The sequence below is a fragment of the Mesoplodon mirus genome (genome assembly GCF_964341445.2).
Source record: "Mesoplodon mirus genome assembly, chromosome: 7".
Classification (NCBI taxonomy): domain Eukaryota; kingdom Metazoa; phylum Chordata; class Mammalia; order Artiodactyla; family Ziphiidae; genus Mesoplodon; species Mesoplodon mirus.
Window position 1 is genome coordinate 23,859,280 of NC_138983.1, and position 20,177 is coordinate 23,879,456.

The 20,177-nt window shown below is 44.6% G+C and overlaps 1 protein-coding gene across 2 annotated transcripts in view; it reads right to left on the reverse strand.

The window, feature by feature from the left end:
* Positions 1 to 20,177, reverse strand: part of TRIM44 (tripartite motif containing 44) — a 119,639-nt gene that overhangs the window by 9,833 nt on the left and 89,629 nt on the right. The window lies entirely within an intron of this gene.

Consider the following 20,177-nt stretch of genomic DNA (forward strand, 5'->3'; position numbering starts at 1 on the left):
AGAATTCACAAGAAGGGGGCAGCCTAGTCTACTGACAGAAGGCACAGGCTCTGCTGTCAGACTCCTCTGGATTCCAGCCCTAACCCTACCACTTCTGGGCACTGTGGCCGGGGGCAAGTTACTTAGCCTCTCTACATTCTGATTTCTTTATTTGACTGCAGAGATCATGATGATAATAAAACCTACTTTCTTAGGTTACTGGAGGAATAAATAATACATATAAAATGCCTGTGCCTGGTACATAGTAAGTGAATAGCTATTTAAAGAAGCAGGTGAGGGTCATACTATTTTTTTAACTTGACAAAATAAATTGCTGGTAAAAATCAGGAGTTTGACGTCCCCTAAGCCTTAAAGCCACCTATTGTTAGAAGAGAAAGGTGAAGAGAAGCTATCATTCTGCACACCAAATGGCACTTCTCACTTGGAATAAAGCCAAGGTTTTAATTCATGCCACAGGGACAGTCACTGGGTTCAGATGTCACCTCCTCAGAGAAGGTATTCTATCTAAGTCAGGCTCCCTGGTTACTCTCCATCTCTGTCTTCTTTCTTTCATAGCCCTTATCATGTCCTATAAATCATTTGTTTGCTATCTACTCTCCCCTCTACCCCCACCAGAGCATAAAAGAATAGCAATATTGTCTATTTTATCGATTACTGTTTATCTAGCACTAGGACTGTGCTAGGCATATAGAAGTGTTCAATAAATAGTTGTTTTAAAAAGAGAGTGAGAAATAAAAACAGGAAGGGAGGGAAGGAAGGAGCTGAAAGAACGGTCAGTCATGACTGCCTTGACCAGGGCATCCTAGATGTCAGTAGTATTTCAGTGGCCAAAAAATGAGTTGTGAGTCTCAGAAGCATGGCTAGAACCTCAGCTGCTCAGGGTTAGAGCCTCCCTGGCTTGGTCCTGGGAGAGAACATTGTTGATACAAGCACTAGGGCAAGAAAAAGTCAGGGCCAGAAAAAGACTTACAAGGACGCTTAGAAGGACAAAAGCAGCAAATGTGCCTAGTTTCTCCTCCTCCACCACTTCTAGAGGCCACTGTCCTTAAAATAATAACAAGAGCCAGCTTGATCAAGTGTGCCAGGGGCACTGAGCTAAGCACTCCTCACCCATTCTTTCCATTAGTCCTCACAATAATCCCAGGATGTAGGGACTATTATTATTATTACTATCCCCATTTGGCAAATGAAGAAAGTGGAGCTCTGAGAGATGTAAAATCCTCGGTCACATAGTAAGGCCTGCGTCCTTAAAACTTAAGGATTAGTTTCGGCTGGATAAAGTCTGAAGCAGGCGAGTTAGGGAGCTTGGATGGGAGGTGAATCCCCCTTCCTCTGGTAGAGGCAGGAGTTAGGGAAGAGGACAGGCCTGGGGTGTACATCAGCGCCCTGCTATGACCTAGAAATGTTTTTTATCTCACAAGGGATTATCTACGTCTATATAAAAATCTGTGCTTTTTTGCATCCCTCTGGGAAAGCCTTTAAGGGAAAATATCCTAGAAAACGGACCTGTAGTACTTCTGCTAAGGGCGAAACATTTCGAGGCATGGAACGTGAAATTAAGGCACATGCACTCAGGAGCCAAAAGAACCAAGTCAGCAAGCCTCGCTATCCAAACTCTGCCCTATTTCCATTCCCTTTTCCTGCCTGCTGTCCGATCATGGGATGAAGGGTGCATGCTAGGAAGGGCTGGACAGTGGACCGTCATGAAGGAGCAGTGTTTGGCGGCATCTGTCCCAAAGGGAAGAAAAAGAGTCTTTCATGAAAGCGTCTCACTAGAATCAAGACCCAGTTGGAACCGGTGCCATTGTCTCCCCTTTGGTATTAGATCCAAAGCAAGCTCAATGTTCTTTTGTCAATTTTCCTTCAAATGTGAGAGGTCTAGCACAAGCATATGCCCCTTCCTTAAACTGCGGTTCATTATTTAGCATTCTTAACTTGAGATGCATAGTTTAAAGGGTTCATGAACCTACTGGAGTTGTATACAAAGTTTTGTCTGTGTGTTCCTTGTCTGAGAGAGGTCATAATTTTCATCATATTCACAAAGAGGTCAACAACCCCCCAAAATTGAGTATAATGAAATTATAAATAAAGTAAGTTCTTTTCGAGTTGCCAGGTCCCTTATTATAAGATGTGCAGAGTTGACTTGGGGAAAAGATCAGAAACCCTGACTGATAAAATCTTTTCTCATTATTCTAAAAGAGATCTGTTCTTGGGCCTGAATGACACAGCTCATCTCACAGTCTAAAAGCCTAAGACCTTGGAATTCTGGCATATCACTGGTTAATGTGACTACCTACTCTGTGGTAGGCATAACCCTAGGCACAACAATGAACAAGATGAAATCACAGCAGTTGCCCTCATGGACTTCAGAGCCTAGTAGCTGACAGAGGGAGGGGGGAGGGGGAGGGAGGGAGGGAGAGAGAAACAGAGGTAGAAAGGGGAAGGGAGGGAGAGAGACATATTTTTGTCCAGAATAGCATCTTCAAATAAATCATACTCATTTTCATAATTAATGAAATTAATTAATTTTTTTGCCACAATAAAGAAGAAAAAATCTTAACTGAATCTATAGCATACAGCTTTGTTCACCTTGTGTGTGGTCTCTCCTGGAGGGTCACACAGTATCATTAGTGTGAGGCATCATCTGAATGTCCCTTCTTCACTCTGTATATAAGCTGATCTGTGTGTTCACAGGATTTTATCTTAAATAGTCTATAGGAGTCTATACTTTCTCCACGGGAAGTAACACAGCCTTCCACCGCAGCCACTTATCCTCCTCTGAAACATCTACCACTCACACTTATAATTGGAGTGATACTCAGAGGATATTGAAATTTTGAGTGTCTGTTCTGTTATTGTTGTTCTGAGAATAAACTAACTAAGGGTGTTAGATAGGTAGCCCATTCTGTAGTAGGTATTTACCATGAGAGAAGCAGCATTATATAATGGCTTTGAAGTCACCAAACTAAACTAGGTTCAAATCCCCGCTCTGGCACTAATGAGCTGTGCAACTTTGGATGAGCTGCTCAACCTCTCTGAGTCTCAGTTTCCTTGTGGTAATACTTACTGTATATCTTACAGGGTTACTGTAAGAGTTTTATGTATTTTATGCAATATAAATACTTTAAAATGTTGGCTCCCTTCTTCAACCTGCTTTTCTTCTTATCCAGAATCAACACCTGCCTAACTTTCCTTCACCATTGTTCTGCTGGCATCTGAAATGTTACATTCCAGAGCGAGTGCGCTCCTATCCCCAAATGTCCTTAAATTTATGGAATGCCCTTCTTTGCTTCCTTTGAGAGATTTTTAAATGACAACTCCAGACCTACGGATACTGAATACAAAGAAAGGCTGAGTTCCATGGTTCTGACCCTTCTACTTGACAGGTCTCTAGAAAAGTCAGTCCCTGCCAAACACCGGTGAGGACATACTGAGCGACGCCCAGTTAACTGGCCTCAGTCACAGACTGACCCAGGCTGAGAGTGCTGGTGTGTCTAAAAGCAGCGGTTTTAAAACTCGGGTACACATACCTTTGTGGTACCTAATGATTTTTCAGGAGGTATTTGGTCATTGGTAATTCAAAGGAAATTAACGTCCAGATCCTTACCTTCCACACATACTCTTTGTTAAAACTGATCTCTCCCGGAACGTGCTTGTGATCTACAGGTCCTCTCTTCAGCCACTCTCACTTTTTACAGTCACCTTACTCCTACTTCAGAAAAGAAATGCATACCCCTCATCCTCCCGAATCTCACCATGGGACAATTTTAGAATGCCTTGCTTCTAAGAGGAGCCCTATGAGAACAGGGTAAGAAATAGTGAAGGATATAATCCCTTATTTCATCCAGGTAATAAACTCTTGGCAAAGCTGTGTGCCCTTATCTGTCTATCCACAGATCTAAGAATTCATATTCAGAAATGAGATGGTTGTCATGAAATGCGTACTAATATGTTTATTTTTTATTTATTTATTTATTTTTTTTCGTACGCGGGCCTCTCACTGTTGTGGCCTCTCCCGTTGCGGAGCACAGGCTCCGGATGCGCAGGCTCAGCGGCCATGGCTCACGGGCCCAGCCGCTCCGCGGCATATGGGATCCTCCCAGACCGGGGCACGAACCCGTATCCCCTGCATCGGCAGGCGGACTCTCAACCACTGCGCCACCAGGGAGGCCCTTAATATGTTTATTTTAATTGACAAAATGAAATCAGACTTGGATCTGACAGAAAGCAAGACTGATTTGGCTGGATGGTTTGACCATGAAAACCATCTTTGCCAATGTGATTACACAGTGAATCTCGCCTGGAAATTTAATATGCTAAATCTGTAGTGCCAAAGTTTTGACAAAAATGTATATAAAGCTCGTACTATGCAGTATGCCAGAATTAACATCCTTCTCAACTATCCAAACTTGACATATAATTTCAGGAGTTAACTTAAAATGGGCAAGGAGGCACATAATGTTTTCTAAATTATTTTTTGGGGGTATAAGAACAAAAAGTGTAGCTAAAGGAACTGAGAGTTCCTAAATCATGACCGGGAGAGTGATGTGACACTTAACACCCCCTAGGGGTGGGGGTCCAGGTGACAGAATGGGATGAAGGAGCCCAGCCAGCAGAATGCTGTGCCCCCTCTGCCAGTTGGGCACGCTGCCTCATGAGCAATCCTTTCTGTCTTGTGCCTGTGAAATTGAACTGTTAGAGGCACGCCCCAAGCCCCAGTCCTATTCAGCCCCTAAGCACCTGCTCATAAAGTGATTAAGATCAAAGAGTGTTTCACTGCCTGACAAGCTTTAAGACAGTCCATATAGATAGGCAGCTCAGTTTTTCGGCTTCCGTCCCCAGAGATGGACGCTTATAAGAGGAAGTTAATAAATGAGGTGGGTAGGCACTCTGATCTCGCAAGTTAGTCTCTTTTCCTGAGAATACAATACAACTTAATTTGATGTGGCATCACTTATATCGCTGAGTCCTTGGCTATTTATTCATTATTGATGTAAAAAGCATTATTCACTTAAGAGGATGGAGAAATTAAGAGGCATCAACAAGGAAGGAAGGCTAGATTCAGTTGAGATGCAAAAAGATAGATGAAGTATTCTCCAGAAAGGACACCACATAGGTGTCGTGTGAGGAATTGATGGGAAATCTCCATTCACCATCTGAGGCTGCAGATGCTCACTTCCAGTGAGAATGTGATCGGCCTAGCTGGGGGACGGGCCAAACGGCCAGACCCGGAAATACTCCTCCACCAGACAGAGCAGAGCTGCTACTTTTGTCTCCCATGTCACCTGTCCCAGTAGCCTGGGCTGAAAGTGAGGGGTTACTATGCTATAAGGAATCAGAACTTACATATTTAGCTGCTGCCTGTGGAACTAATATAAATTAGTTTTAAGAGACGTAAGTGCACATTTAAAAGAGATACAAATACAAAATAAAGTAAAAAGTCCTCCCCGTTTATCCTGGGTTAACTGAGAAAAACATCAGAGGACTTCACAGTTCTAGTCCTGCTTTTGCTGTGTGACTCTGGGACCCAGTTTCCCCAGCTGGGAAATTAGGACACCTCGCGTTATAAGTGAAATTTACAAAAATTCAAACCAGACAAAAGCGAAGCTCCTTTCTGACTTAAACATTTGCTGAGCTAATTAATTAGAGCTCATTTATACTGTTTTTTTCTCTTGCTTCCTATGCACTGGATGAATTGTACTGTTTGATCAATAGCTAGTACACACCGTAGTACTGTGAGCTCTATGGGCAAATGATTTCCCGTGATTTCCCAATTCATCGTGGTTCTTAAAGTCTAAAGTGGTACCAACCCTTGTTGTGCCTTCCTTCGCAAATCACAGGAAACAGGGAGAAGGGCTCTTCTCTCTCTAGATCATGTTATACTTGATCTCATGAATCCTCTCTCCTTCAGTAATGACCACTGTTCACAGACGGCCGACTTAATGTTCCAGGCACTGTGCTAAGCAATTTATATATACAATCTCACTAAACCCTAACAGTAGCTTTAGGATAAGTATTATCATCTCCATCCTACAGATCAGAGTAGTGAGGCCAAGAGAAGCTACATGACTTGTTTGAGGTACACAGCTTGTAAATGGTAGATCCAGCTTATGCAGACTCCAGAACCCTCAGATATGAAAATGCACTCATGTAAGAAGAGAGACATAAACCTGATCTTCTGACCCCTGGTTACCCAGACAATAAGTGACAGTCATCAAAGATTAAGATCTCTGAGGTTCAATTTTTTACCTGAAAAATGGGATGATAATATCTATTTCCAAGGGTTGTTGTAATGAGTTGGAAAGTCCTTGCAAGTTCTTCTTTAAGACGAAAAAATGCCAGAAAAGGGTAGGATGACTACGGAAGGAGAAGGAAGTAGACCCTGGGTTTGTCTCTCAGCCCTCACAGCTGCCTCTGCCCCTACAGACCGACACAGGCACCTGTGAGACAGGTCTGGGGCTCCAGGGCGGCCTCAGGCCCACACGTTGACCACAGTGCTAAGTTTGATCTCCATGTACCTTGTAACCTGTTTACTGTTTTTATAGGTGGCTGCCTTCTTGCACTTCACTTGGGGTTTCTATGGAGGATGGAAAGGCGCCAGCAGGCCTGTTCAGGCAAGGCCCTATAATAGGGAGACACTTGAACAGAAGTAACAGGCAGGCTTCTTAGCCTGCCAGTGTCCCATGTGCTCTCAGAACTCCCTTCCTTAGGATTGAGTCTTCTGTTACTGTTGCTGCTGGATTTATAATGGAATCAGTTCCAGCCTTTTTTTCTTTTAATTCAAAAAGCAACTTTTTGTTTTTCGCTGATCTGTATTTTCTGTAGCAAACACGTATTGCTTCTATAAAAAGAAAAAAAAACCCCATAGTGTTATGCACTGGTGATAATCAACATTAACACATTGAAATATACTCATCTATACCCCTCCTATGCATATGTAAAAATATATACTTCACAGGCTCTTTCATAATCTATTTTTTTCATTCAACTATCAATCATGAATACGTTTCCTTATCAAGAAATGTATTTCTATAAGATTATGGTTCACGATTAAGTTGTATGGATTTATCATACCTAATTATTGGACACCAATTACTGCTACCTTTTCACTGTAACCTACACCTCTCTGACACGTATTTACAGTGGTGAATCTTTAGGTTCACCCTTAATTATTCCCAAAGAAAAAAATTCCCAGAAGGGAAACTCCTGGGTCAAAGTAAAAATTACAGAGACAGTACGGAGGGTTCCGATATCTAGTCTCCTCTATTAGTAACATCTTACATTGGTGCGTTTGTTAGAAGGAATCAACAACCTTGGTACACTAGTATGAATGCCAGTATTAACCGAAGTCTAGATTTTACTCAGATTCCCTTAATTTTTCCCTAATGTCCTTTTTCTGTTCCAGAGTTCACCTGAGATACCACATTATAGTTAGTCATCAGGTCTCCTTAGTCTCCTCTTGGCTTTGACCCTTTCTTAGACTTCCTTGTTTTTCATGACCTTAACAGTTTTGAGGAGTATTGGTCAGGTATTTTGTTGAATGTCCCTCATTTAGGATTTGTCTGATGTTTTTCTCATGATTAGGCCACGGTTACGGGCCTTGAGAAGGAAAAATCACAGAGGTAAAGCACCGTTCTCATCACATCGTACCAAGGGCACATACTATTGATATGACTTAGTGCTGTTGATGTTGACCTTGATTACCTGGCTGAGGTAATATTTGTTAAGGTTTTTCCACTGCAAAGTTACTTTTTTCCCCCTTCACATACTGTACTCTTTGGAAGGAAGTCACGATGAGCAGCCACACCTAAGGAGTGAGGAGTTATGCTCCCCCTGGTTGAAGGTAGAGTATCTACAAAAATTATTTGGAATTCTTCTGAACATGAGATTTGTCTCTTATTCATTTATTTATTTACTGAGCATTTGTTTATATCAGTATGGACTCATGGATACTTATTCTTACACTCTGGGTTATAATCCAATACTACTTGATTTATTTTGTTGCTCTAACTGTTCAGCTTTGGCCTTTGGAAGCTCTTTTAGTCCACTCCTGTGGCCCCTGACATACCCTCACCAATGTAAGGGTTGTTCTGCAGTTTTGGGGGAGCACTTCTTTACTTTCTGACACTACAAAATGCTCCAGGCTCATCTTGTATATTTTCTGCCGCAGTCCTAGAATCAGATATTTCTCCAAGCAAACGCTATGTATTGAATATTTTTAAAAGGATTTGACATAACCCTGTTAAATTGCCCTCCAGAAATCAACTTGTACTGATTTACAATCATTACTCATACAGGTATGAGAATGCCCATTTTCCCCACATCCTTGCCAACGTCTGGCAGTTTCAAAGTGTCTGAGGATGAGATATGTGTGTGTGTGTGTGTGTGTGTGTGTGTGTGTTTCTCCTCTCTGAAATAACTTCTATGTTATCATTTGGTTTCCTGTTGAACTTCAAGAGGAAAATGCCATGGGGGCTGCAAGCTTTCCCTTTTCTCTGCCTTTCTGTTGGTCTTCCCCAACCTCCCTTCCCTTCCCCACCGCTGCTGGATTGCACAGAACTGACGACCTCCTGTTGTGAGGGCTGAAAGGAACCCTTCTCAAAGCCTCTATTAGGGCCCAGGCAATTCCAGCGGGTAGGGGAGCGAGATGCAGAAAACAGCCCAAGGGTTTACCTTCCCTGTTTCCTGCACCTTCAGGAAATCCACCCGACCCGGTTTCCTCATCTTTTCTTGGCAAGTGAATAATGGAAACCAAATCTCAAGCAGTTTCCTTCCTCAGAAATCTTAAACATGAGATTTAATAAAATGCTGGACTTCCAATCTCCTGCTGCCTCAGCTGCTGTATCTTAGAAGTTACCAAAGGAAGAGGAGAAAAGATCAATCAACAAATACACTCTTGACATTAATCTCTAATCTCTGAATGAACAGTAGGCTTTGTTTTTCAAGGGTCCCATATTAGTTCTCAGTAGTTTTGAGTCCCATGCTGACCTTAAATTGAGGTCCAGAAGTTGCAGAAAGTCAGAAATTGGAAGCACACCAACTCTCAAAACCTGCTTCTCATGTCACAGAGGGTTATGGATGTGGATTTAAGAGATAGGAACACCTAGGTTTGAGTCACAGCTTTGTCAATTGCTAGCTGTGGGACTTTGAGTTCAGTGCTCTTACCTGGAAATGGAGGACAACTTAGTACCTACCTGAAAGAGTTATTGGAGGATTAGGTGAGGACTGATATATATAGAGAGAGTGCTAGACATATATAGAGAGGGCTTGGAGTGGTCCCGGGTACCAAGAAAGTGCTCAATACAGTTTATGGTTAGATGAAGAAATCAAGGCTAAGAGCGGCTGAAAGTTACACAGCGAGTTGATGGGGGTGAGACTAACTGAAAATCAGCGTTCCTGGTTCCTGAAAACACCGTCATACCTGCAGGCCTCACGTATTAACAAAAGAGGAGAGCTGACACCGCTGTCACACATGCACTATAGGCATCACCCTGTCAGGTGAGTGGGTTCAAGATTGCTTCTCAAGCCTGCTCTCTTGGTGTGTGATAATAGGCCGTTCGCTCCTAACAATGGTCAAACGCTGTAATTAATTTATTGAGTGCTTTGTATGTGCCAACCACTGTGCTCAAAACCTTAGAAGCACCCTCTCCCTCTCCCAGAGTCCACCAGCAAGTTCAGTCCACTCCCACCACACTTCTATCCTGTGCCTGTCCATTCCTCTTCTCCACTGCCACCACCGTCTCTTGCTTGAACTGCTGCAGTTGACTTCCGACTGGTTTTCCTACTTCTATTCTTACTTCACTACTGTTTAGCTTTCAAACTGCATGCAGAGTACTATTTTTAAATGTGCAACAGATGATGTCACTGCTCCACTTAAAAATCCTTTGATGGCTTCCTATAGCCTTAGAATAAAGCCCGTAGCCCACAAATCCCTACATGATTTGGCCCCTGTTTATCTCTCTAACCTATTTCACGCCACTTGCCAGACACACTGGCTGTCTCTCTGCCCCTCAAATGAGCAGAGTCTGTCCCTGTCTTAAGGCTTTTGCATCTGCTGTGAAGTTTCAAAAGCTCTCCCCTCACAGCTTGGAATGCTGGCTCCTTAACACTTAGGTCTCAGCTCCAATGTCACCTTCTCTGAGGCTTTCCCTGACCAAGCAATCTAGAGTAGCCACCCACCCTACCCCTGTGCTATTACATTAGACTATCGTATTGTCTTCACAGCACTGATCACTATCTAAATTGTTTTGAGATGTAAGGGTCCTTAACTATTTCGTTCCCTGTTATATCACTAGTACCTGATAATGTGCCTGCCACCAGTGAAACCTCAACACAGTTTTTTTGAGCGAATGATCAAAACAGCCCCCCAAAGAATTATTGTTCCAGAAACATTCCAAGTCTTCCCAGGCAAACTGTGGGCAACTTGCTCGTCTCAGAGATACTGCCCAGGAATGTCATGGACAGCTTACTATATAGGTAAGCCCAGGCTCCGCTGATTTTCTAACTCTCACTGCAATCACCAGGCACATATAACCACTGCGGGTACCAGCTGTGGATTAAATGCTGTATCATAAACGATGATTACTCTTACAAATGACTAAGCCTTACTGGTAAAGGATGTGTGTGTTTGATGGACAAGGAATGCTGTGTCACTGAGGGCAAAGCATAAGGAAGTTCATGTCCAGCCCTTTCCAAGCAAGGAAACTTGAAGAACCAATTCACCTCCATGAGGAAATGTTCTCACCTTCCTTATAAAACAGCTGCACGTTTGTCAACTTCCAGCCCTCTACAATCCAGCTGACTCAAGGCAGTCTTGGATTCCAGGACTTCAACCATTCGCCCCCTCACCCTAATGGTCTATGGAGGGAGAGAGTCATCCAGGCCAAGATGGAAATAAAGGGAAGTTTATTCACTGCTCCTCTCCTTCCTTTGGATGAAATATCAGCTGAGTTGCAGATCCAGGAGTGGGACAGCTGTGTTAGTTATTGTGGTGGTAGCGACAGATAGTGGAAAAGCACACAACTAAGAATCACAGACATGGCTTCAAACCTCATTCTGCGGTACACAACAGCAGTATGACCTTGAGCGAGAGGCCTCTTTAAACTAGAGTTTCCATGTCTGTAAAATGAAGATAATGATACCTATAAGTACTCGCTAAATGGATGCTACTATTATTTCCTGGGCCCTGAACTAATCACTTCACCAACATTTCCACATTCAGTTTTCACAATAATAACCCTGTATAATAGCATTACCACTCTATTTTACAGATGAAAGAAGTGAAGAGTAGAGAAATGAATAACACCCCAAGTTCCACAGCTGGCAGAGCTGGAACTAGAGGGCCTGGCCCTTGTTTTTAACCACAGATGGAGGACTCCGTGTTGAGTGAAGGCAGCTATGAGGGGACTTGTGAAACCAGCTTGGCTGCATTCATCCAGCCAGGTTACTGGTAATGCCTCATTACCAGTAGCACAGATGGTAACCTCTGGTGATTGCTAATGATTTTTCCAAGGCCTCGGCAGACTCAAACTCTAAACCGTGTACTAGAAAACTACCTCCCTGCTATAGGGGATCCCAATAGTCTCTTTTAAAGAAAGGTACAGCCAGATGTTTTCAGTTTTTTTCAACCACAGCCAGTCTGTGACTCTCCTATAGCAACCTGGCTGCAAGTTAGCCATTTCCCTCCAATTCTCACCTCGGTTCTTGTGAGCTCCAGCAAACAGAGTCATGCAAAAGGGTCTGCCACCAAGTCACCATCCCCTGGACGGAGTCTCTCTGGGTCAGACATCAGTTTCAATTTCAATTTCATTTGTCCTGAGGTGACAGGCACCCAGGTCTCACTCATTTAATTAGGTTGCATAGAAAATATCTTTCAAGGCCTCAGCTGATTTTCACTGCACCGAACTAGAGAATAAAATTGGCGTTAAGTCGAGATGATGCCTCCTTGTCTGCCTTCAGGGAACCGGTGATGAGGGTGGTCTGACAGATGCCTGCTTTGCCCTTGCAGCCTCCAGGGGTTCAGGCACTCAGCATGCCTACACGTGGCTGTATTGTAGATGTCAGTCTTTGCCACTTGAACGTCTTGGAGGCTGAGTCTGTTTCTCATTGACCATTTTACCTCGAGTGTTTAAGAACATGCCTGGTATTTAGGACACATCTGGTGGCTGGCACACAGCATCTCTCACTACCTGCCTTGGCCTAGAAGGGATTTAGCTGGTGAAGTGAAAGCTGGGGAAGGCTGACCTTCAGGGAAGAAAGCGGGTGCAGCAGGAAAGCAGACCTTCCTCCTAGGAGTGCTAAGACCTGCCTGCTAGGAGAGCGCCTGACGGAGGAGCGCGGCATGCGAGGACCGCCCCCTTTGGGGAAGGACCGGAATTCCCCCCCCCCCAGCCCTCTGGACTGCGTTGACTACAGCAAAGCATCTCCACCCCCCTAAGTCTCCGCCTCTTGGCTGTGACACAGGTCGTCATTCCTTCGCCCCCTCAGTGACCACATGCTTACCGAGCGCTCACAATACGTTCGGCACTGCAACAGGTGTCGGCGTTACAGTAGCGAGCCAGACTGACAAAGTCTGGTTCTCACGAAGTTCGATTTCTAGGAACTGGTGTGCTCCCTTATTAGCAACTAATAAGGGAGGAAACAAGCTAATAACTTCAGAGAGTGGAAAGCACTATGAAGAAAACAAAGCAGGATGCTGAGACAGAAAATGGCGGGTGCGTGTGTGTTGGGGGGCAACGCAGGAAGGGGAAGCTATCAGGGTCTACTGCTCAGAGTTGATAAGTATTAAATGAGATAATGGATGCAAAATGTTTAGCATACGTACTAACAAGTAATGAGCACTCCACCAAAATCCCATTGTTTTTATATTACTTCCTCCTGAGGTCAGCTGCCCCTCTTTCACCTCGCAGTGGCCGAGCCCCTACTACACGCCGGGGAGGGGCATGCAGAGGGGAATCAGACAGGAGCTCACAGTCTGGCAAAGAATATAGCCTATGTGCTATGAGCAAAGGAAGAAGTGGTAAATTCCACCTATAGAGTCAGAAAAGACTATCACTTAATGCTGACAGATGGACTGGTATTTTCCAGGGAGACTACAGGACCAGAGGAAAAGCATGCCAGGTGGAAGGAAGAGCTTGAAAAGACTCTTGAAGATGAGAAAATAGCCTGGCATGTGCAGAGAGCCGTGGAAAACTCAGGCTGAAGCGTGAGAGGGCACACTGAGAGAAGAAGTATCTCATCAGCAGCTCCTAAAGCTCATCTCCATGGGTCATGCTTAAAGTGTCTCCTGAGAAGATGGGGTCGGGGGGATGTGGATGGGAAAGAACAGGAGATGAGAAGCGTGTCGGGGCTCCATACGGCATCTACCACCTGGCTAACACTCCATAATGTGAATAAGGGCTATGCTGAAAGTGCTCCGTCTGAGGTCTGTGTGACGCTACCCAAGGCGGCACAAACAGATGTTTCAAGGGGGGAAACCAAATTCCCAGTGGTAACTCAAAATAAATCCTGTGTCAGGGGAAGGCAGGCGTCAGGCTGCTCAAATGTGACTACACCATCAGCACAAGTCTGAGATTCAGCCTAGAAGAGGAATGCAAGTGCCAGCGTATGATGCTGGGGGTCTGGAGTGAACGGACTCTTGCTCCCAAGCAGAGCCAAGGACTCCCTCTTTGCCAAAGCCAGACTCACTTGTCCAAGAGTCTAAGGCCCAGGCTGGGGACATGAGAGGGCCCTGTAATAGGGAAACAGGAAACTACAAGGAGTTTTCTTGTGCCAAGTTAATAACTCAGGCATCTCTGCCAGCACATTTTCCCTGAGATGAGTGTAACTGCAGAGGAGATGTTTGTGTAAGGGAACCATTCAGATAGAGCCCCGGTTCCCTGTCTGTTTACTACTCTGTCCTATCCCTGCCCTTGCAGTAAATGCTCTTGTCATGAGTCTCCCCAGGAAAGGGGAAGAAATTAAGGAAGCCATCTCCACCCTCCATATTCCAAAAGCTTATAATACAGCCAACAGGTCTGGACTGTAGGAATCTGCCCCTGCTGGGAGGAAGGCTGCTTAATGCAGACAGCCAAAGAGATGAATATCACATCCACTGTGCATTCAGCCAGTCTTACCAGAGGCTCTCCTTGGACTCCAGGTTAGTGCTGTCAGATGAGAGAGGGCACTAGTCTGGCCAGAAGAGAGGAAGATGACCCCAAACACATGAATACACCAAGCGGGAGAGCCAAAGCAAAGTGAGAAAAGAGGAACTGAACACTACAGGTCTACATCCTTTTGCATGCCATTGCCCAGTCACAAGACTGAACAAAGCCCACTGCTCTGACTCAAAGGGCTGCACCAGGCAATGGAGGAAATCATATATACCCAACATGGCATCATGCAGAAAGCAGTCCAGCCTTTGTCACATTCAAAAGATCTCTGCCTAAGTCAGTGAGTCTAAAGACCGTATCAAAGTCGTCCCTTTAGTCTAAGGTACTGCACTTTTGGCTTAGCCCCCAGAGTTAAAAATCACTAGATATTACAAGACAAGAGTAGGCCATGGGATCACCATAAGCCACTTGAGCACAGATGAGTTTCTGGGTGAGTCAGCTGTCATCTCAGAAGCTGATGGGTTAAGATGGATGGTTAAGTTTTGCTGGGGAAAAAGAAGTAATACTCTTTAAAGGACCAGGACTAGGGTATAAGTACAGGATAATGAGGGAAGCAGATAAAGTTTATTAAAGACACATTCTGCCTTCCTCCTAGGTTTTCCTGAAGCCAGCTCCGCTGTGACACTCCAATGACATAATCCTACCACTTCAGACCTGTTTCATGCATCTGCAGAAGAACCTGTTTATGGCTCAGTCTCAACATAAATCAGATGTCATTAAGATTTATCTATAATACCCAGAAAGCGACTGTTCTCAGCTGGCTCAGTTATAGGGCTCAGCCAGAGCAGACAATCCAAACACCCCACCAGGCACCAGGGGGATGTTCCCCTTGGTATCGAGTAAGGCCCAGTCACCCTCTAGGCCTGCGCAGTTGAGGGGTGTCTGCCAGCAATCTAGATGGCTCCCTGCTGCCAGACTCTCAACCCCGGCTTTCAGACTGAGAGGTGCAGGAAGGGCACAGAGAAACCAAGGTTTGCATCCAGTCCTTCCACTTATTACCTGGGTCCCCCTGGACAAAACTTACTCCACCGGGCCTCAGTTTCCTCATCTGTAAAACAGGGTCCATGGCTCACAGGTTCTTCATGAATGTAAGAGCATATGGCACATGGTAAATGCTCATCAAGGGACCGCTCTTGTCATGAAATGGTGTGCAAGACAGTGCCTGCACGTACCCAACCTTCCCCACATGTGGCTCGGTTCCCTTCTTCTTGCCTGGATTAGATCCTCTCTCAGGCTCCACATTCAAAGTCCCAATTAGAATTAAAGTTTATACACAACAGTAAGCATATCAGGTGGCTCTTCTACATCAGCATGAGAAGTTAACAAAAGTGCATTTTCTTTTCCCACCCACTCCCCCGCTCACTACTTAAAACACGGCACAGGGTCCTCACCCAGCCCAGCACAGATGGGTCGTAGGGGCAGGGGGCGGGGGCGGGGAATGACAAAAAAATAAATATTTCAGCTCACCACTTTGGGGAAAAGATGCGAGAATTCCTTTAGGGGTTGTTTTTAAATTAAAAAACATTTGCTGTGAGACTATAAAGCCAGTCCCCCCTAAAGTTATTTTTAGGGCCCTTGGCTGAAATCTATACCAAAGGAAAAAAAAAGAAGTTAGAAAAGAAGATGATGATTCTGTATATAAGAGTTTAAGAAAAGCCTATGGAACTACCTGTTTTATGTTCAGCTGGAAAGAGAAAGCTCTATTCCTTCTCAAAGTGCTTCTCCAATCTCTCTGAAGTCTGAGTTCTTTTTTATTTCACCAGCTTCACTCAGATATCACTGTCATATCACATTGTGTAATTTAAGGTATATAATGTGATGATCTGATACATGTGTATATTGTGAAATGTTTACCACAATAAGGTTAGTTAACATATCCTTCACCTCACATTAATTACCATTTTGTTATTGTTGTTATGATCTAAGTCTGATTTCTGCTCAGAGCCTGGTGGGATGAAGGATTCTGGTGGGTACTCAGATGCCTCTTCTTGCCCACTGATGAGGATGGGCTCTGAAAATGGGGTTAGATGTGGGGACCAAGGCCGGAACCACTGGTCTATAAGAAAGACAACACGATCACCCACTCAACTCTTACTCATTTTAAATGGCATGAATGGTCACAGTGTGGCTGTAAAGGGCACTCTTGCTAGGGGTCAAAATGAGACTCTCAGATGAGGCCTAGCACAAGAATGTAAAAATCGTCTGGAGGAGGAAAGTAGAGTAACTCCATGAATCTGACATAACTCCATACCAGAGGCTTTATTTTTTCTCTTTCATTCCAACTCCCCCCTCCCCTCTCCTCTGGTAAAGAACAGTAATAGCATTGAAATCCACAGATAATCCTTAAATCTCTGTGGCAGCTCCACTTCTAAACTCCCCCTTGACACTGACGGTTTTAACAGCTGCTAACAAGTCATAACAAGGACCTCTCTTGCTCCAGCCTGGAATATCGATATCCCTTCTCTTTCCCTACTCAAATCATACCAGCCTTCAAGTCTATGTCTTTCATGAGGGTGTGATGACCCTCCAGCCTACAGAGACTACTCATCATTCCCCCTCAGACTCTCAGAGTCTGGGTCCTGCCTGTAGGGCCCAGGGGAACTTAGCGATTATAGTGTTCATGGGGGAGTGGTAGAAATGCAGGATCCTGAGGGCTGGTGAGACCAGGTGAGACAGAAGCAACCTAATTAAGAGAATATGCATGGAAACTGCCATGGAGGCAAGGCTAGAGGGGCACAGTGGCAGCTGGAGCAGTGAGCCACGTCCGTAAACAGGATCATTCATTACAAAGTCCAACCTTCAGAAGGTCCAGGAAAGCTAGGAAGTAGAATGCAAGGTGGGCAGGACTGAAGCATTCAGGAAGGAGGCTGTGAACATGATGGGCACTGGAAGGCGGTCCTGGCTGTGTGGTTTGGGGCAAAGCACCTGAAAGGTTCAAGTAAGTCACACAAGACTGGGCACGAAGCACTTCCTGTGAAATCCGTTTCCCTGGCATTGATCCCCGCCACCACAGGCATCTCTTGTGGTGCTATTAACGTGGTGTGAGGCTTGCCTTTTTCTCCTCTGGACAGGGAGCAGCCCCTCAAAGGCATGTACTGCGACTTATCACAGCTCAGATTAGCAGTTTTGTGTCTAAGACTTGTGAAATGAAGATAAGGACTTTGCATTTTTCCTCCATTTCCTGTACGTCAATCACCTTCCCCTTGGTGAAGACAGTCGGAATTAGAAGGTTAAAAAAAGTGGGAGGCAGTCTAGACGCCCTGGGGTGGGGGTCAGGCCATGGGATACTGGCTGGCGGGCTCCAGTGTAGGCAGGATACTCCTAAGGGCACTGCCCGCCTCTCACAGTGATAACACAGACACCGCAGAAATGTACTTCAAGCTGCCCTGTGTTCATTATCTTTGCTTTCATTTTGTTTTGGGTTGGTGTTGTTTAAGAATGTGGAAGTTTACCCGTCCCATAATCCTCTACTGATTATACTTCCAGACTGGATAGAGGTGGCAAAAGGTGTGAGAGGAATCTTTGGAGCCACTCCAGCTGCCTGCCAGTTGCTCTGGGACCCGTCATCTCTGCTTTGCTGGAGCACAGCCTGGCTCCCTCCTCTAGTCCCCACTGCTCTCCCAGAGGTCAGCCACAAGTTCACATCAAGCAACAAGCAGGGATTACAAACTGTGTGCCTGCTGGGAATATCTTTCCAGTGTCAAGCAACCATTAAAAGCACTTAAGGAGATCACAAGAGGGAGATGCGAGAATACTTTGGGGAGGTATAGTATAGGGAGGGCAGAAGGGAAAGCATCAGCCCACCTCCTGCCTTGGAGGGAAAAACAGGCCATAAAAAGCAAAATTGGTTCTAAAGAATGGGGCTTCCTTAGGAAAACTACAGAACATTGTATCTTTCAACCACTCTCCTGCTGGGGCCAAAACACTTCAGGGTGCCTGGGAAACCTTTTGCTAATAAGGAGTAAAATGACATTTTAAGCAACTATGTATTTTTTAAAAACTATTCAATGAGCATGTATTATAATACGTTCTAACATAGAGTCTCTCATCCAATTTGGACTGCATCTTTGTGAAGAAGACACGATGATTCCCCATTTTACAGATGTGGAAACTGAGGTTCAGAGAGGTCAGTGGCTCGACCATGTTTGGAGTTCAGGTTTGTCTGATTGCAAAGCCAATATTCTTCCTACCAAAAAAAAATGTTGGGCTGTGACTCCTTCCCAGGTCTGCATCATTCTAACCTACCTGTTGTTATGCCTGGATTAACTAGGTACTAGCATGGGTGGTCTGTAGAGCACAGTGGGCTTTCCTGTCCACAGATTAAAGGAAGAGTAAACCTATCTGTCTTAAGTGGGCTAACTGAGTCTCTGTGATTGAATCGTTCTTCAATCTCTGGGTGCCAATAACCATCTAAAAGGGAAGGACTGGTTCTGAGATAAGCAGATAATGTAACCTTGGGAAAGTCACTTTCCTCTCTGAGTTTAGTATCCTCATCTGTAAAATGGGTCTAATAAAACCTATGTAATACTAAATAAGACACCTTATTAAAATCCTTAATATTATATCTGGCACAAGGTAAATACTTTATAAATGACAGCTATTATTGTAATTTCTGTTTTATTTCAGATCAACAGTTTTGGAAAATACACAGGTTTAGCATCAATTTGTTCCCATTCAGTAGATGCTGTTTATTGTTAAAATTTTTTTTAAATCTTGAGTTTGTTTCATACCTAAGAACAACTATAACAAGAATGGCAGTGGAAGCACAGACAACTTGAGTTGAAGAAAGAGAGACATATTGTCTCTGGAGCTGGTCCTTTCCCTTTCTGTTCAGTCATCTTAGAGCAGACTATAAGCACAGGTATTTAGAGACCAGAAACTTTCGCTATATACACATATGGCAGGAACCTTGAGCACTTTAGGAGGGGAAAGACATGTGTAGGATGAATTCATGCAAATGGTTTTGCTTCTAATTATATAGTCCCCTGAAGGCACATTTGTTAGAGGAACTCTCTTAAGGTGGGCAGCTCCTGGGGGGGGCAGTTCAGGCTGGTTCCCTGGCTTGCCAGCCATCTTAATCGAGCAGGGAGCAGCGAACTGAAGGAGAATCAGGCTGACACTGTGTCCTCGCCCTTGCTCCTCACTCTGACTCCAACAGGGGCACAAAGACCCAGAGGTTCTTGGTGGGTTTTAATCTCCTGTACTCAAAGCTGCTCTGGTGGTAAACTGCATCTTCTTCTGCTCTCTGTCCATGGAAACCTGAAGCCACTGCTGCAGGAGACAGCTTCTATCTGCATCCTCATTTCTGCACCCCCTTCAGAAAGGCTTTCTAGGATTGAAGCAAGACTAAACCCTGCCCCAGGGCAAAAGTAAACTGTGCTTCAAATCACTGCCCCCGAGGAAATGGTAAACAATTTTTCTCTTACTGTTTTACTGCTTTTCTTTTAGAGGATACAGCAAGCCATTCCAGTCATTTGAATTTGCAAGAATGGAGAATTCGGGACTCAGAGATTCAACTCACAGCTAGATTCTTTTGCATTTTAACTAATCCCCCAAACAGTATATTTGCTTCTACAGAACTTCCTGTAAAATAGTAGGCTTTTCAGTATAGGACAAGTGCCAGTAGCTTTTTGGCATGAAGGAAGGAAAGAACAATAACTTCTTTAAGGTTATTGCACTGGTCTTAACTGGGCTTATACCTGTATGTAGATTTGGGGAAACTAGTTCTCTCAAGTCTGTCTTTCAGGTATTGACAGAAGAGTCAGGTGATGCAGTATGTAAAACTTAAGCCTCCAGAGACTCAGAGGCAACAGAGAAGGACAGACATTGAAATTCCACAGCCTAGGTTTTTTGTTTTTTTTGTTTTGTTTTGTTTTGTTTTTTGCAGTACGCGGGCCTCTCACTGTTGTGGCCTCTCCCGTTGCAGAGCACAGGCTCCGGACGCACAGGCTCAGCAGCCATGGCTCACGGGCCCAGCCGCTCCGCGGCATGTGGAATCTTCCCAGACCAGGGCACGAACCCGTATCC